Raw genomic sequence first — 12,145 nt, 5'->3', positions numbered from 1 at the left:
ATAATTTATTCTTTGAACCATTGGTTATTTAGGAATGTGTTGTTAATTTCCACATATTTGCTCATTTGCCAAATTTTCTTTTGTTGTTCATTTCTGATTTTATTTCATTATGATCAGAGAACATACTCAGTCCTTTCAAATGTACTGAGACTTGTTTTATGGCCTAATAGATGGTCTATCCTGGAAAATGTTCCATGTGTACTTGAGAAGAATGTGTATTCTTTTGTTGTTGGGTAAAATGTTCTACAGATGTTTGTTAGATTTATTTGGTTTATACTTGGTACATACTTGGTTGTTCAAGTCTTCTATTTCCTGGTTGATTTTCTGCCTAATTATTTTATTGAAGTTCTGTTGAAATCTTCAAGTATTGTTATTGAATTGTCTATTTCCATCAGTTTTGGCTTCATCTATTTTGGGGCTCTGTGGTTAGGTGTATATATGTTTATAATTGTTATGTCTTCATAATGGGTTGAACTTTTATCATTATAAAATGTCTTTGTGTCTAAAAACAAGTTCATCTTAAAGTCTATTTTGCCTAGGTTTCTTTGGTTACTGTCTGCATGGCATATTATTTTTTCATCTGTATACTCTAAAGCAATTTGTGTCTTTGAATCTATAATGTGCCTCTTGTAGACAGCATAGGGTTGGATCCAATTTGCCAATCACTGCTTTTTGATTGAAGTGCTTAATCTATTTAGATTTAATTTAATTACTGATAAGGTAGGACTTAGGTCTGCTGTTTTACTATTTGTTTTCTCTGTCTTATGTCTTTTTTGTTTTTCTATTCCTCCATCACTGCCTTCTTTTATGTTAAATAGATATTTTTGGTGTGCCCCTTTAATTACCTCGCTGTTTCTTTTACTATGTTTTTTGTTATTTTCTTAGTGGTTGTCCTGTGGTTTACAATTAACATCTTAACTTAAAACAGTCTAGTATAGTTTAATACCAATTTAATTGCAATAGTATACAAAAACTTTGCTCCTGTACAGTTTCCTCCTTCACACTATTGTCTTACAAATTACATCTTTATACACTATAAGCCCATTAAAAATTGTATAATTATTGCTTTTAAATCGGGTAGAAGGGAAAAAAAGTGTTTACAAAGAAAAAAATACATTCATACTGTCTTATTGTATATTTACCTATGTAGTTACCTTTACTGGTGTTCTTTATTTTTTTCCATGTGGATTCAAGTTACTGTGTAGTGTCCTTTCAATTCAGCCTGAAGGACACTCTTTGGTATTTCTTGTAGGGAATGCCTGCTGGCAACAAATTCTCTCAGTTTTTATCTGGGAATGTCTTAATCTCCCTTTCATTTTGAAGGATAATTTTGCTGGATATAGAATTCTGGGTTGACAGTCTTTCTTTCAGCACTTTGGGTATTTTGTCCCATTGCTTTCTGGCTTCTATGGTCTCTAAAGAAAAATCAGCTGTTACTCTTATTGAGTACACTTGGTTTGTGATGAGTTGCTTCTCTCTTGCTGCTTTCAAGATTCTCTCTTTGTCTTTGTCTCTGAAGTTCTATTTATTTTTCATTCATTTTTCTTTTTTTCCCTTAGATTTGATAACCTCAATTGACCTATATTCAGGTTTACTGATTCTTCTGCCAGCTCAAGTCTGCTTTTGAGCCCCTCTTACAAATTTTTCATTCAGTTATTGTACTTTTCAGCTCCAGAATTTCTATTTGGCTCCTTTTTTTTTTGTAATAACTATCTATTATAAATATTCTCTATTTGGTGAGATATTGTTCTCATAATTTCTTTTAGTTCTTTAGACATAGTTTTAATTCTTTGAAAAAATTTATAATACCTAAATTAAAGCCTCTGTCTAGTAAGTCCAATGTCTAGGCTTCCTTGGGGATAGTTTCTATTAAATGACTTTTCTGTGTATAGACCATACTTTCCAGTTTCTTTGTGCGTCACATGTTTTGTTGTTTTTTTTGTTGTTGTTGAAAACTGGACATTTAAAATAATATGATGTGGCTGCACCCCAATGTTCATTGCAGCACTATTTACAATAGCCAGGACACAGAAGCAACCTAAATGTCCATCAACAGAAGAATGGATAAAGACGATGTGGTACATATATGCAATGGAATATTACTCAGCCATAAGAAGGAACGAAATTGGGTCATTTGTAGAGACGTGGATGGACCTAGAGACTGTCATACAGAGTAAGTCAGAAGAGAAAAACAAATATCATATATTAACACGTATATGTGGAATATAGAAAAATGGTATAGATGATCTTATTTGCAAAACAGAAATAGAGACACAGAAGTAGAGAACAAATGTATGGACACCAAGGGAGGAAGCAGGGGTGGGATGAATTGGGAGATTGGGATTGACATATGTACACTATTGAAACTACGTATAAAATAGGTAACTCATGAGAACCTACTGTATAGCTCAGGGAACTCTACTCAGTGCTCCGTGGTGACCTGAAAGGGAAGGAAATCCAAAAAGGAGCGGATATATGTATACGTATAGCTGATTCATTTTGCTGTACAGTAGAAACTAACACAACATTGTAAAGCAACGATACTCCAATAAAAATTAATTTAAAAATATAAAATAATACCATGTGGCAACTGTGGAAATCAGATTCCCTCCCCAGGGTTAGTTGTTATTGCTATTGGGTGTTCATGTTGATACTACTCCTATTGCCTTTTGTTTGTTTAATGAATTTCCTAAATAAATTCTGTGAAGTTTGTATTTTTTGTCATATGTGGCTATTGAAATCTTGCTTGGTTAGCTTAGTGATCAGCCAATGATTAGACAAAAATTTCCTTAAAATGCCTTGAATCAATATCTCCCAGGCTTCACCAAAGGGTATTATGTGTATGTTTAGGCATGCTTTCAATTCTCCAGCAGGCAGCTTACGCTTCTGCCTTAGCTTTCAATTCCTGCTTGTATAGAGCTTCAAGTTCAGTCAGAGGAGGGAGATTCAGGCCTTCTCAGGTATTTCCTGAGCATGGGCACAGTGTGCACATGTGCATGACCTTCTAGCATCCTGGGAATATGTCAGAGCTTTTCAAAGCCCTCTATGGACATCTCACTTCCCAGTTTTTGGTTTGAAGTGTTTGGTCAGCTTTTTGTTTGCCCCAATTGTTTTTCCAACTCAGGCAGCTGAGATTTTAAATAATTGCCCCGATTGTTTTCAACAAATGTCCTGGGGAAAAAGCTGTTTGCACTGAGCAAGCTCTGAATCAGGTCAAAGAAAGACAAGCCCTGTGAGTGGGGGTTTCGAGGAAACTGTCAGACATGTTGAATAATGATAATTCTCTAAGAATGAGGTTTTTTGAAGATTCCAAACAATTCTGCCCCCACCAGTGGTTACTACACTGCTGATTTTCATGGCTACTATTATTGTAAGGTTTTTTGTTTCAATTCTACTAGAGTTGGGGAGATGAGAACTGGAATAGATCATGTTAAAACACCACAAATCAGACTTCCCTGGTGACACAGTGGTTAAGAATCCACCTGCCAATGCAGGGGACACAGGTTCAAGCCCTGGTCCAGGAAGATCCCACATGCTATGGGGCAACTAAGCCCATGCACCACAACTACTGAGCCTGTGCTCTATAGAGTCCTTGAGCCACAACTACTGAGCCCACATGCCTAGAGCCCATGCTCTGCAACAAAAAGTAGCCCCCACTCACTGCAACTAGAGAAAGCCCGTGTGCAGCAACAAAGACCCAATGCAGCCAAAAATAAAATATAAATTAATTAATTAAAAAAAAAACACCACAAATCTTGCTGTTCTGAGATTCAGTTGTTTCTTGAATATATTCTCTTTGGATTATTGCAAGCCTCTGGTTAATTTTGAGTTTTGAAAAGTTGATTTTTTTTTTGGCCAATGTTCTTATTGCTCTTATGAAAGAGCAGAATTTCAGAGGACCTTACCCCACCATTCCAGAAGTACCACTACAACTGATTTTTGTATACAGTAGTCCCCCTTTATCTGCAGTTTTGCTTTCTGCAGTTTCAGTTACCCATGGTCAACTGTGGTCTGAAGATATTAAGTGGAAAATTCCAGAAATAAACAATTGATAAGTTTTAAATTGCATGCTGTGCTGAGAAGCATGATAAATCTTACACCATCCCACTCCTGCCTGCCTGGGACGTGCATCATTCCTGTGCCAGTGTATCCACGTTGTATATGCTACCAGCTCATCAGTCACTTAGTAGTTGTCTCAGTTTTCAGATAGATTTTCATGGTATCGCAGTGCTTGTGCTGAAATAACCCTCATCTTACTTAATAAGTAAAATAATGTATATAGTGTTTCATCATCAAGAAAAGTATTTACTCCAGAGTTTGGCAGATACATTATCAGATTTAGAAAGTTTTATTCCTAGTTCATTAAGAATTTATTTTAAATCCATTGACCATTGAATTCAGGTTTTGTTTTTTGTTTTTTTTCCATAATACCTTCACAAGGCATTTCTTCTTTCATCTATACAAGTAGTGAGTAACATTTATAGATCTTTTAAATATTAAACCACCCTTGAATTCCTATGAATTCAAGGATGAATCCATCCTTGAAGAATATGCCCAACTTGGTCACAATATACATCTTTTTAATACATTTCTAAGTTAAATTTGTTAATATTTTGTTTGGATTTTTTGAAATGTGTCCATAAACTATTTGGAAATATAATTTTCCCTTCTCATATTGTCCTTTTCTGATTTCAATATCAGTTTTTTTTATTAATTAATTTATTTACTTAATTTTTTTGGCTGTGTTGGGTCTTTGTTGCTGCATGCAGGCTTTCTCTAGATGCGGTGAGCGAGGGCTACTCTTTGCTGCAGTGCACGGGTTTCTCACGCGGTGGCTTCTCTTGTTGCGGAGCATGTGCTCTAGGTGCATGGGCTTCAATAGCTGTGGCACACAGGCTCAGTAGTTGTGGCTCGAGAGCTCTAGAGTGCAGGCTCAGTAGTTGTGGCACATGGACTTAGCTGCTACGCGGCATGTGGGATCTTCCCAGACCAGGGCTTGAACCCATGTCGCCTGCATTGGCAGGCAGATTCTTAACCACTGCGCCACCAGGGAAGTCCCTCAATATCAGTTTTACATTAGAGTCATAAAGTGAGTTAGGAGATGTTCTCTTTTTTCCTCCTCTCAGGGAAAGATTATATAAAACTAGAATGATCTAGTCTTTGTAAGTTTGGTAGAATTTACTGGTAATACTATTTGGGCACTTTATTTTCTTTTTGGAAGATTTCATATCACCTCCTTCAATTTTCTTAACAATTATAAGTTTATTCATTCCTTCTATTGCATTTTGAGTCTGTCTTTTTAGGGTATTTTTCTATAGCTTTTTCCATTTTGTCAAAGTTTTCAAATTACTGGCATAGAATTTTTATATTTTAATCTCTTTATGAGTATAGGTATATCCTCTTTATCACTGATATTTGTGCCTTCTTTTTCCCCCTTTAATCTCAGGAATTTATCTATCTTATAAGTTTTCTTCAAAGAACATTTTCACAAGAACCTCTCTGTCCTGAACAGATTTTTCCTCCAATTGCAGGGCTTGGCCCTATACTTGTGCTAGTATTTTTAGTTATATCACCCCCTAGATGTTTCTTAATTGTTGAATATATTGTTCAGTGTTTAATATATTGGACCCTTAAAGCTGTCCATTTATCTTTATTTCAAAAATCTGAACATATGGCCAGCATATACTTGATTGATGGTAAAATTTAAATGTTAATAGCATACCCATAAAAAAGAACATTCTCAGTTTTATCTATATTTTATTATACTTTCCCCTTATTTCATTGATTTCTGTTACTATTTTTTATCATTTGTATTCCTACATATTTGAAATTTATTCTATTCCTTTTCAAACATAAGATGGCTACTTAGCTGATTAATTTTTAGCCCTAATTTTTTTCTAATATGAGCATTTAAGACTACAAATTTCCCTCTATTTATCACCTTTACTGCATTCTATGTAGTTTTATATACAGTATTTTTACTATTGTTTGTTCCAAGTGTTTTAAAAATTTCCACTGTGCCTTCTTCTTTGACCCAGAGTTATTCAGGGGTTTTTAACTCTCCAAAGGAAATCTTTTGTTTAACTTTAGTGGCTTATACTTAACAACACTGTGGTAAGATGACAAGGTTGGTACAATTCAATTTTTTGATATTTTATAAGACTGGCATTTATGGGCTGGTATATTAATTTTTGAAAATATTTCATGTATGCTTGCAAAGAATATACATTTTCTAGTTGTTGGGTTGAATTATTTATTTGTTGAATCAAACTTTTGTTTTTTCAAATCTTCTAAATCTTTACTAGTTTTCTATTTTCTCCTTCATCTATCAATAATTGAAGAGAAGTATGTTGAAATCTCCTAATGACGATGTGTTTCTCAATTTTTCCATGTCGTTCTTTTGGTAATGCTTATGAACTTAGGTGGTTGATCTTAATCTCTGAGAAACTTGAAGGCCTAAACTAAGGGCACTTTCTTCCAGAAAAAAAAAATTGCATCTCCCAGAAGCTAGGAATGCTATGGACCTGGATGATTTTAGCCAGGATTCCTGGCTTAGTGTGGGAGCTAAGGTTAGTTTTCCTTTGCTGCTGATCCCAGGCTTACCTCCCAATTACTAGCCCAAGTATGCAAGGCACAGCACAAAGTAAATTCAATTCAAATATCTGAGTGACAACTTTAGTTTACTAAAAGCAATAAAAACTGAAATATGTTTCCTGCTCCCAAAGAATTTATAATTTAGTGGCAGATAATGGAAGCTATTACCATTATAGATACTATTTTTTAATTATCTATTTTGTGCTAGATACTTTTACCAGGCTTATGTGACAAGCTTCTTGTGTCCTTGCCTGGACATTAATTTCTTCATTCATTGTTCAAATTGTTGAAAGTGCACTCTCAAGTGATTTCTTTTGTATCTTCTCTCTGGATTGTCTTCCTTTCTTGCAGGCCATTCACTCCTTTTCAGTTTGATTCAGTTACTCCATTTCTTCTGCCTATTTTATGTTAATCAGGTTGGCAAGTGACCAAAAACTTAACTCAATCTGACTTGACCAAAAAGAAAATGTTTTTGGCTCATGTAACCAAGAAATCTAAGGCAGTGTTTCTGGCTTTAGGCACAGCCTGATCCAAGGACCAAATGATCTGGTCAGGGATATTTCCCTATTTATGGTTCTACTTTCTTCTGTGTTGATTTCACTTTCAAGCAGGTCCTCAACTCATTGAGGCAAGAAGACTGCCAGTAACTCCAAGTCTACATACTTTCCATAAAATCCCAGCTTCGTAACTCATTGAGGCAAGAAGACTGCCAGTAACTCCAAGTCTACATACTTTCCATAAAATCCCAGCTTCGTTCCAGGCAACAGAATTCCTAGAATGTTCACTTTGGCAACATAATTAGCTTTAAGTAAATACTTGGTTTGGTCAGGTCTAATCACTGTGTGAGTCTTGACTGGCTGGATCTATTTCATATGCCTAATTCTGAAGCCTGGGGTCCAGTCACAGAACAGATAGAATGGAAAGCCAGAGTTTTTAAATGCTACAAAGTCCTATATAATTTATCCTAACTTCATCTCCTACTTTTGTCCCTCCTGGCTTATACCACTCCAGCTATACTGGCCTTCTTACTATCTTTAAGGATGTCAATCACACTTGCCCTTCAGGGTTTCTGAATTTACGGTTATCACTGCCTAGAATTTTGTTAACTCAGATATTACTTCAATGAAATCTTTGTTCAAATGTTCCCATATCAGGGAGCCTTTTCTGGACCATCCTAGATTAATCCTAGATCAACCTCCCACTTCCCACTCCTTACCTTACTTTGTTTTTCTCCATGGTACCTATCTAAAAGAATATATAAAATAACAGCAAATACTCATATAGTGCTTTCTATGCAGCAGGCATTAGATTAAGCACTTTACTTGATTAATTTCATGCTCTAACAACCCTATGAAGTAAGTACTATTACTATTCCCAATTTAGAGTTGAGCAAACTGAGAACGGAAAGGTTAAGTAACTTATTCAGGACATGGCAGAGCTGGGATTCAAACGTAATCAGAATGGCTCCCAAGTTTGTGCTTTTAACTACTAGACCACATTAACTCTTATTGTTGTCAGTCTCTCCACCCAAAAAATAAGGTGCATGAAAACAGGGACTTTTTATAGTGATATATCTCTAGCCCTTTGGCATGTAATAATAGATACTCAACAAATATTTGATGAACAAATAAAAGAGGAGGCCGATATAGCCAGAAGGGAAAATGGATCCTTAAACATGTACTGCACACAAGCTGCCCTAAATTAACACTGCAAACTGAGAGCTTATCTGTTCCAGTGCTTTCCTTATCATCTATGTGATGACTCAATCGCATAGTTCCAGCTAGTCAGTCCAGAATCTGGGGGTCAACCTTCTCTCATTTGCCCTCATGTCCCATATCTAATCAATCTGAATAGCTCTGTATTTGTCCTCCCCTCCACCCTCACAGCCACTGTACCTTAGATCAGGTCACCAATCTCCCATGGGTTAATGCAATAGCCTCCTAACTGGTTTCCCTACTTTCCACCTTTTGGTCTCCCTTTTTCATTCTCCACACTGCAGTCCAAGTGATCTTCTGAAAGTAAAGCCTGGTCATTTTGCTCTTTTTCTTAAAATTCTTCTATAGCTCCAGATATATCACCCTCAGAATAATTTATCAAAGCATTCAAAACCTGTTCTAATCTCACCATTGTTTGCCTCTTCAACTTTATCTCTTCCTGATTTCCATCATACACTACGCCCCAGGCTTAACGGAGTACTTGAACTTCTTCAAAGTGCCATCCTCTCTCATCCTCTGCCTTTTGCACGTTTCTGTTCCTTGTGCCTAGGTCTGGCTCTCCCATCACTTGGCTAACTGCTATTTGTCTTCCAGGTCTCATTCCTCCTGAACTGCCAGGGGCAGGCTTGTCATCTCTGCTATGTGGACCCATAGGACCCCAGTCTTACTTCTATCATAACACCTACATTGTAGTATAATTTGTTTGCCCGGCTCTCCCATTAAACTGTGTATGCTCTTGTGAACGGACACCATATCTATTGTGTTCAATGATATACTTCCATTATCTAGAATAGGTTCTGGCAGATACCAGGCAAATATATTATTTGGAAAATTAAATGAAGCTCCATTTAATTGGTGAAGATGTTTCTAAAGTTGTTAAACAGTACAGCCCATATCCAAATTCAAGTGAGTCTGGTTCCAAAACACATGTACTTTAATGTACAGACCCTCTTTAAAAGAGGAAAGATAAAAATTCTTCTGGATCGCTGGGTTGATAAAATTATTTTATTTGTAATGTTACTTACATATGTACATATTAGATATAGTAATACTAAACAAAAGCACTACAAACATTAATTTATAATTATATAATTGTAATTTATAATTAATTATAAATTAATGCTGTGATCAGATTAGTGCTGTCATAGTGAATATGCTTATCCTATTATATACTTTTTCTCTATTTAAACTAATATTGAATTTGTTTTTACATAGTTTAGAGTATACCATAAAATCATCTGGTCTACATTTGTATAAACCTATCATTTAAATATTAAGTATTCATCCATATTCTTCACTAGCCTGCATCATTAAATCCATACTATTTGGTACCTGTATTAATTTTAATCAAATACAAATGCAAAGTACTTTCCTTTTAAAACAATGGTCATCCACAATATCCAGAAAATACTTTATCTATTTTAGATTGTCATTTAAAAACAAATACAAGATATAAAAAATTCTCCTACAGAACTAGTTATTCCTAATAATATATGCACATGAACACAAATATCTAAGACATATTTTGTAATCTCATTTAAACAAATACACACACACACACACACACACACACACACACACCAAGGCAATGCCACCGCAAAAAGCAGGAGCCTGGGCAAACTTTTCAGACTCCTCCTTTTCCTCCAGAAGGATCTGAGACTTCTTCAACAACGTTCCTTAAGAGACTCTGGCCTTGTTCCAAACTTCCCCAGGGTCTCCTGGTCAGATAAACAGGACTGGGATATGACCAGGGCCAGCAAGTTCCATTAGGATAGTTCTGTTTACAGGAGCTCAGACACAATCAGATTGTTTCAAGTCCTTTAAAGTGATTTGGCATAAATAGCCCAGATATCTCCTCCTAACATTTACAACTTTCTAAGTAGCTGCTCAAGCCCAGAAATTGATGGAATCAAATCAGAACATGAAAGCACCATTATTCTATGGCCTGGTAGCAATTACAAATTCATCTCCTTCAGAGATTTCCATTTATTTTGACTATTCATCAGAATGGGTAAGATTATACCATGAAATTATTAGAAATACAATTTTCCACCCATTCCCATTCACCGACGGAGACAAACAAGGATAAGTTAAAGTCCTCAAGTGAGTATAGGACATATAGTACATTTCACCTGCAGAAGAGATATGATTGATGTAAGAGCCATTTCAAAGTTTCCCCAATGCCACTGGGCCCTCACCTCCCAAAGCATGATTCATCCTTGGTAAAGGTCTCTGTTGGTCCTGGTTGGTTCTGACACAGGAATTTGGTCCCTAGCTTAGTTTCTGTTTTTGCTCTGGAAAATACTGTCACATCCCATAGTGTCCTTTGCCTGGGGTCTTTTAGATAGAGCTACCAAATTAATTCTCTTCCACAACTACAGGCTTTTTATAAGAATCACATTTGGTGTAAGAAAGAAAAAAAAATCAAGCAAAATTCTTTGCTGATATAATGTCCTGAATTATACCATTATACCCTCTCTTAATCTCTTAGATTTACTTTGAAAGGAACTAAGTGTGTGTACAAGTGACTCCCAAGCCTGTGGTCTTCAACCATTTTGCCCCAAAATGAACTCTGCAAACTGTACTTCCTTACACATTGACTATTAAACTGTAGAGGTTTGATAGTTGCAAATATGTGATTTCTGGCATATTGTATATTGTGTTATATGTGCATTAAATATATCGTTGTCAAAACCTTGGCACTTCGGCTTATTCAGTTTACGGAAAATGGCCACTATATAACTGGCCAGTCCTCACTATCAGAAAAGGTGTGACCTCACTTGAATTTGAAAGGGAATAGAATATGCCACCCCAAAATATGCCATTTGGCATATTGTTTATTTTGAATTAAAGTAACTTAAGAAACACCCGGTACAAGATGGACACTCTGACCTTCTTTGTCCCCGATAGCAGGAAATAAATCTCCCATTCGAAAGTTACTCTCCCAGTATCAGGAGAATAGCAGGCATCCTTATTATCAGAGATAGTGAGTTTAGGGCCGAGAAGGCTATATAAACAAACCTTGTTACTTCTTCACTAATATGCCACCCAAGCCCAAATGCTTTGTCTTGTCAATTCTTCACAAATGTATTGTTTCCTTGTCTAACAGGTATAAAAGCTGCCTGCTTAGATTACTTCTTTGAGTGTCATATTTTTTTTCAATAAATTTATTTATCTTTTTTATTTTTGACAGCATTGCGTCTTCCTTGCTGCACACAGGCTTTCTCTAGTTGCTCCAAGTGGGAGCTACTCTTCGTTGCGGTGGCTTCTCTTGTTGCGGAGCACAGGCTCTAGGCACGCAGGCTTCATTAGTTGTGGCACGTGGGCTCAGTAGCTGTGGCTCGCTGGCTCTAGAGCACAGGCTCAGTAGTTGTGGTGCACGGGCTTAGCTGCTCCACGGCATGTGGGATCTTCCTGGACCAGGGGTCGAGCCCATGTCCCCTGTATTGGGAGGCAGATTCTTAACCACTGCACCACCAGGGAAGTCTCAAGTGTTATATTTTTATGGGCTCGCATATGTATGAAATTAAATGTTTTTCTGCTGTTAATCTGCCTTATGTCAATTTAATTATTAGACTAACCACAGAGCTTAGAAGGTAAGAAGGGAAAAGTTTTTCTTCCCTACAAATTCAAAGCAGTGAGTTGAAAAACATTCCTGTTACAACCTGTTCCTGTCTCCTTCAAAATTCTCTCTCTGGAGCTATGCATTCTGGGTTTTTCCCTTTGTTTGGACTGTTCCCCAAAGATTTTTATAGCATGGAACAGCACACCAGAGTAAGAACAGGGATGAGTGAGGTAGTCTTTCTTTTGTAAAGAAGGAGAAGGGAATACATAAA

The 12,145-nt window shown here is 36.4% G+C and overlaps 1 protein-coding gene across 3 annotated transcripts in view; it reads right to left on the bottom strand.

Moving 5' to 3' along the window:
- The window catches only part of LOC111180020 (monocarboxylate transporter 1-like), a 40,396-nt gene that overhangs the window by 17,036 nt on the left and 11,215 nt on the right, over positions 1 to 12,145 (bottom strand). The window lies entirely within an intron of this gene.

Source organism: Delphinapterus leucas, chromosome 1 (genome assembly GCF_059928025.1).
Source record: "Delphinapterus leucas isolate spDelLeu-1000000601 "Yukka" chromosome 1, BTC_Dleu_Yukka2, whole genome shotgun sequence".
NCBI lineage: Eukaryota > Metazoa > Chordata > Mammalia > Artiodactyla > Monodontidae > Delphinapterus > Delphinapterus leucas.
The sequence above is the reverse complement of the archived record's forward strand: the minus strand, read 5'-3'. Positions and strand labels throughout refer to the sequence as shown.